Here is a 7500-nt window from a genome sequence, read left to right as displayed (position 1 = left end):
TCGGTCATCGTTTATACGCGACATAAGGCTTTTTATGCGTTTGTTCAAAGCAACAACACTGACACCGCATTGCTATGGTTGGAACTTCAGCGCCATGATACTGTAACGTGGTCATGCAGGCATAATTCAGGCAGAACACTTTCGTTTAAGCATGAGATCATCTAAAAGCATGCAGAAAATTGGTTATTTGGTTGATCATAAGCATTTTTTCAACATTCAGTAATATCATGATAGAGAAAACAAAACAAAATATTGGTAATTTTTTACAACAGAATATTAAGATGACGAATGAAAACAAACCACACAATATAACCCATTTTAAATTTACGCTCGTTATTAGCCACGGTTTTTCTCCCGTGAGGTAATTTTTACCCATTTTTATCGTTCAGTGGAATACTTTTCTTCTCTCCTCGCTGCCTAAATGCATCGGATCATTAAATAAAGAACAAATATCACAAAATAGATGTAGCTTCACGGATATGCACAAAGCGAACCGGAAATGAGTCGCGCGGAAGAGCTGAATAGAACAGAACGGAAGGGCACAGACAAGATGAAGTTCAAGAAAACATATATTCTTCTTTTTTTTTTTCAATACGTTTTAAGGATACTGATGTTAATGATGGTGAGGAGGAGGATATGATCATAGTGGTAATGGTGATAATAGCAGTGGTAATGATAATGGTTATGATTCTATAGATAATAATGATGATGCTAAAATGGTGAAAATTATATTAACGATGATGATAAGATAATATAAATTAAAATAATGACAATGATAAGATAATGATGATGATAATAATGATAATAATATAATAATAATAATAATGATAATTATAGTAATAATAATAACGATGATAACAACAACAACAATACTAGTAATGGTGATCATGATCATGACAATACTAATATAGTAGTAATAGCCGTTATAGTAGTAATAAAAAGCTAATAACGATAAGACCTAACAGCAATACTGATAATGCCAAACAAATCTCACATCCCAAGGCTAGAGAAGCTCAGGGAATTTCGCCATGCTTGATACTCCAGCCTACACCGCTGGCAGAGGTCCAGACTTTGAGAAAGTAGACACCCATAAGTAGAGGCGAAGGGGCTCTGTGTTAGGGTGTGTTACCGGACTGGAATGCGTTTAAGTGTGAATAGAGTTCCGTGTGTCGTGGAAGGGTTGGGTTAGAAGCGTGTATGGAGAAGGATTAGTTTGAGAGAGAAGAAGGGTTAGGGAACGAGATGGGAGGTTAGTGTCAATGTATAGTTATATGTATGTGTTGGGGAGGAGAGGGGCAAGTGTGTGTGGGGGGGGAGGGTGGATATGTGTGTGTGTGTGTGTGTGTGTGTGTGTGTGTGTGTGTGTGTGTGTGTGTGTGTGTGTGTGTGAGAGTGTGAGAGTGTGAGAGTGTGAGAGTGTGAGAGTGTGAGAGTGTGAGAGTGTGAGAGAGAGAGAGAGAGAGAGAGAGAGAGAGAGAGAGAGAGAGAGAGAGAGAGAGAGAGAGTAGTATGAGGAGGAAAGGAATCTAGTGTGACATATAGTGTGGATAGTGAGATGTAGATGAAACAAGCAAAGTTCAGTCGAGTGGTCTGATTGTAGTTGGCCAAGTAAGAGGAAAAGTTTAGTCTGTCATGCAGTTTCATGGTATGACTAGTCAGTTTAACGTGCGACGTCTGAGTGTATGTAAGTGTAGATGTATGTGTCAGGAACGGGGAGAAAGAGATGTATCTAACCTAACTTCATTTAATCTAACCTAACCTTACCTGAATTAACCTAACTTAACCTACCATACCCTACCCTAACCGACCACAGCCAACTTAACCTAATTAACATAATTTAACCTAACCTAACCCTACCTAACCCTACCTTACCCTACCTTACCTTACCTTACCTTATCTTACCTTACCTTACCTTACCTTACCTTACCATACCATACCATACCATACCATACCATACCATACCATACCATACCTAACCTAACCTAACGTAACCTAACCTAACCTAACCTAGACAAAACTCAGGTGTAAAACGAACATCCAATGTCAGTCGCGAGGTCATTAATGTAGTAAAGTTTGTTGGTTCTGTTTTGTTAGATCTGCGCAAGTTTGTCATCAGCTGTTTTACCTTAGCGTTGTATCGTCTTCGGTATTGCGACAGTAATAATGTTGAAAGCTTTTGTGTGTGTGTGTGTGTGTGTGTGTGTGTGTGTGTGTGTGTGTGTGTGTGTGTGTGTGTGTGTGTGTGTGTGTGTGTGTGTGTGTGCTTTGGACACATGTTCTTGCAACCAAGCTGTGTGCGCAGTTATGTTGCTGACGGCAAGACGATAAATGCATCTTCTTGCCCTGTCGTCTTCCGGGCATTATGCAGTATACAGGACGAAACAGCATCTCTTCTCCCACATCTCTCTTCTTTCTCTTTCTGTCTGTGTATCTGTTTTATCTGTCTCTCTCTGTCTATCTATCTATTTTCTCTCTCTCTCTCTTTCTCTTTCTCTTTCTCTTTCTCTTTCTCTTTCTCTTTCTCTTTCTCTTTCTCTTTCTCTTCTCTTTCTCTCTCCCTTTCTCTTTCTTTCTCCCTTTCTCTTTCTTTCTCTCTCTATTTCTCTCTTTCTCTCTCAATCTATCTATCAATCTATCCTCCATCTTGCTCTCCCTTCTCCCCCCTTTATCTCAATTTCTCTTCCCCCCCCCCACTCCCTCTCTCTCCACTTCCCTCTTTCATATACAACCAAAATAAAAAGCACCACCTACATACATGTATTTGCAAATTAACCTCCTGTACAATACGCGACGCCATACGACAAACAGCCATATCCGTATTGTTTATTGTTTGTCTTTCGCTCCTCACCTGTTGACCTTGATAGGAGGGTGGGGAGGGGGGAGGAAGGGGGTAGGGGGAGGTGAAGGGGGATGAGGAGGGGGTAGGGAGAGGTGAAGGGGGTGAGGAAGGGGTAGGGGGAGGTGAAGGGGATTAGGAGGGGGTAGGGGGAGGTAAAGGGGGGTGAGAAGGGGGTAGGGGGATGAGGAGGCGGTAGGGGTAGGTGGAGGGGGGGTAGGTGGGGGTGTAGGGGGTGAAGGTTGGATGCCACAGGGTAGCGGAACAGGTTAGGTTGGGTTGTTAGGCACCGGTGCACGGTTGGAGACAGTTTGGGTTGAGCGAGGAAGGAGAATGCTGTTGAGTCTTCCGTGTGTTTTAGTTTTTAAACAATTTCCTTCTGTTTTTTCTGTTCTTTTTGTGTGTTTTATGGTTTGATCTTGATAATTGAAGGAAGAGAAATGTTTTGGATTTAATTTTTCCTTTTGTATTGTTTAGATATATTTTTTAAAAACAAGGATTGTAATTTACAAAAATCGTTAATTTTACACATAATTAACCCAGGAATGACAAATAATTTAAACATAATTAGCCATTAATGAACGATACCTAACACACACACACACACACACACACACACACACACACACACACACACACACACACACACACACACACACACACACACACTTATCCACTCGCACATGCATTAATAACCATTCATAAACCACAAACTCGATCTCACCTGCGACATATCATTATCACATCAAAAGGATACGAGGACGAAGCAACGAAGGAGGACAAAGGGAAGGATGGAAGGATGCGAGGACAATCAGGATGGATCGAAATAGGGAAGGCAGTCGTCAGGCAGCGGGGAAAGTGATGGACGCGCTGCCTGGGGAGCGAGGGAGGGAGGGAGGGAGGGAGGGAGGGAGGGAGGGAGGGAGGGAGTGGGGTAGGGAGGGAGGGAGGGAGGGAGGGAGGGAGGGAGTGGGGTAGGGAGGGAGGGAGGGAGGGAGAGGGGAGGGGTGGAAAGAGGGAGGGAGGAAGGGGTGGATGATGGAAGGTGGAGGGAGAGGGGAGGGGTGAAAGGAGAATGATGAAGGGAGGGGATAGGAGAGAGGGGAAGGATGAAGGAAGGGTGAGTGGAGAAAAGGGGGGAGGGGTTAAGATAGGGAGGGAAATGAAAGAGGGAGGGGATTAGGATAGGGGGCGAGGGAGGGGGATGGGAAAGGAGGAGGAGGAGGGAGGAGAGAGGGAGGAGGATGGAGGATGGAAGATAGGGAGAGGAGGAAGGAGGATGAAGATGGAAAGAGGGACTGAAGAGAGTAAATACGAAGGAGTGAGAATGAAACAGAGGTAATAAACGGGGGGATAAGAATGGGGAAAGAGAAAGGGATTCTAAGACAGAAACGAAGGAAGGGGATGGGAGAGAAAAGGAATAAAGAGAGAGAAAAGGGAGAAATATGAACAGAGAGAAAAGAAAAATGGAAGAGAAGAGAATGGGGGGTAGAAGAAAACAGAGGGAGAGAGAAGAGATTGTAAACGAGGGAAGCGAAAAGGAGAAATGAGGAATGAAAGAGAGGGAGAATAAAAAGAACGAGGAGATGGAAAGAAAGGGCGACAGAAGGTTGGATAAAATGATACAACATAAATACTTTTTAAATAAATCTCTCTATTACCCTGATTGTGAGGAATTCAGCCACCTCATTGTTAGATAAAGATAATAGTGATGGATGAAAAAAAAATGAAATGCGTTTTCTGACTGTCAAGTAAAAAAAAAATGGGGGGGGGGGGGGGCTTTTATTGAGTTATCAGTAATAATCTAATTGTGGTATGGTGATGCAGAGACGTGGATTGTAATGTGGTTGACGCTGCAGTGTTGCCAATGAAGCAGAAGTGGGAGCAGTGTTGGCGGCGCTGCTCTTGGTAAAAGCCGACACTCATATAACAAGGATATGCGCTCTTTATCTCTCTCTCTCTCTCTCTCTCTCTCTGTCTTTTTTCATTTCTCTCTCTGTCTCTCTCCGACTCTCTCAGACTCTCTCCGTCTCTCTCAGACCCTCTCCGTCTCTCTCAGACTCTCTCTCTCTCTCTCAGACTCTCTCTCTCTCTCTCAGACTCTCTCTCTCTCTCTCAGACTCTCTCTCTCTCTCTCAGACTCTCTCTCTCTCTCTCAGACTCTCTCTCTCTCTCTCAGACTCTCTCTCTCTCTCTCTCTCTCTCTCTCTCTCTCTCTCTCTCTCTCTCTCTCTCTCTCTCTCTCTCTCTCTCTCTCTCTCTCTCTCTCTCTCTCTCTCTATCTTTCTCTCTCTCTCTCTCTCAGACTCTCTCTCTCTCTCTCAGACTCTCTTTCTCTCTCTCAGAGTCTCTCTCTCTCTCTCTCAGACTCGCTCTCTCTCTCACACACACACACACACTTATCTCTATCTGTTTATATATCTTTCTATTTGTCAATTAGTCAGTCTCTCCTCCTCCCCCCCCCCCTCCCTTTCTCCATATATCTATCTATTTTACATATCTCCAACCTCCTTCCCTCAAAAATAAGGTTTTCGAATTTCTAAAATGCGAAAATAACACAGCCATGGCGTCAGAGAGAGTCTAATAAATTGTCCTGTTTTAGAGAAAACTTCGTTGTCAGTATTAAAGATAACTTGCTCCACTTATTCCATGGGTCTCCTGACGTGGCTCTTAGCAACACAATGTAAAGGTTTGATGGAAATAAACGTGAGGTTAAGCTTCATTCCGTACGTTCTCGGCACGTATATTTATGTTTTTTCTCTCTCTATCCCTAATGCTTTTTTTCTTTTTCTTTTTTTTTATTCTTAGGTTTATTCTCTTCCTTCATCCATCTTGGTGAAAATTATACGCGTGTGCGTACCCCTACTTCAACCCCCCCACCTTACACACACACACACACACACACACACACACACACACACACACACACACACACACACACACACACACACACACACACACATATGTGTGTGTATACATAAAGTACATACATATGTACGTATGTAATATACAGCATTTAATTTGATCGACGATTTTATGCCAATGTTGTATCACTTTCTTTTTATATGGCCGCCCACGTCGGTATATGTCGCTGCGAATAACTTGGAGAGCAAAGGCCAAAATAAAGTTTTAAACTCTGATATATGTATTGGTGACAGAATTTTTTGCCGGAGATTGAATTCTGTGTTACTTTCTCTCTCTCTCTCTCTCTCGCTTCCTCTCTCTCTCTCTCTCTCTCTCTCTCTCTCTCTCTCTCTCTCTCTCTCTCCTCTCTCTCTCTCTCTCTCTCTCTTCCCCTTCCTCTTTCTCTTCCCCCCCCCCCCCTCTCTCTCTCTCTCTCTCTCTCTCTCTCTCTCTCTCTCTCTCTCTCTCTCTCTCTCTCTCTCCTCTCTCTCTCTCTTTCCCCCTCTCCCCCTCTCTCTCTCTCTCTCTCTCTCTCTCTCTCTCTCTCTCTCTCTCTCGCTCTCTCTCTCTCTCTCTCTCCCATCCCTCCCTCCCTCCCTCCCTCCCTCCCTCTCCTCCTCCCTCCCTCCCTCTCTCCCTCTCTCCCTCCCTCCCTCCCTCTCTCTTCTCCCCCTCTCTCCCTCTCTCTCTTCCCCTCCCTTTCTCCCTCTCTATCTCCCTCTCTCTCTCCCTTCCTTCCTTCCTCCTCCCTCCCTCCCTCCCTCCCTCCCTCCCTCCCTCCCTCCCTCCCTCCCTCCCTCCCTCCCTCCCTCCCTCTCTCAATACACACTCATTAACGTACACAATAATGGTAATCATGATGATAAGGAGGATTATGATAATTATGCTTATGATAATTACGATAATGTGATAGTACTGAAAATAATGATGAAAATATGATGGTAATGATAATGATAGAAAAGTATGTTAGTGATAATAATGTTAGTGGTAATAAAGAGCAACCTGCTTTGTAACATCACAGTAATTAAAGTTATTTTTTTTAAGAATTTACAAATAGGCAATGAAAATCAGTAAAAAAAAAACAATAAGATGTAAAATCCATCAGTTTAGAAATGGAAGCAGCGAAATCCTGGCTTTAATTCTCCCGAAAAGCGTTGCTAGAAATATCGCTACGCCTCTCTTCTCTTTCAATCTCTTTCTCTTCTGTCTCCTTCTCCCTCCCTTTCCCCCTTTCCTTCTCCTCTGTCATCGCCTTTCTCCGAGAGAGCGCGCTTTCTCGGCCAGAAATATCGCTGTGTCAACGCTGTGTCAAAAAGATTGGCTTCATTCCTGCTTGTCGGCGAAGACTGGTTGGCCTCACGTAGCGCGACGCAGGACAAAGGAGGGTTATAATCTGTCTAGATAAATGCATATAATGTGCATACTTTTACATGCACTCGCAAACGCATTGTTATATATATATATATATATATATATATATATATATATATATATATATATATATATATATATATATATAGTATATATATATATAAGTATATATACATACACACATCCAAACTCACACATACAGGCACGCATGGTACACTCTTATTCCAGACACCTTGAAGTTTATGGGAAATAAACGAAACAAGAAATTCTTCTTGTGCAAAGTATTATTATTATCGTGTTATACACATTGTGATGCTAATAGATCAACGAGATTGACCTTGTCGAGAGTTTCTTTCTTAGTTATGTATAAAGGGTTCGTTTATCTAAAT

General features: G+C 42.9%; 1 protein-coding gene across 4 annotated transcripts in view; it reads left to right on the top strand.

The window, feature by feature from the left end:
- The window catches only part of LOC125030970, a 56936-nt gene that overhangs the window by 43248 nt on the left and 6188 nt on the right, over positions 1-7500 (top strand). The window lies entirely within an intron of this gene.

Source organism: Penaeus chinensis, chromosome 2 (assembly GCF_019202785.1).
Source record: "Penaeus chinensis breed Huanghai No. 1 chromosome 2, ASM1920278v2, whole genome shotgun sequence".
NCBI classification, from domain to species: domain Eukaryota; kingdom Metazoa; phylum Arthropoda; class Malacostraca; order Decapoda; family Penaeidae; genus Penaeus; species Penaeus chinensis.
This window is presented reverse-complemented; position numbering and strand designations above follow the sequence as displayed.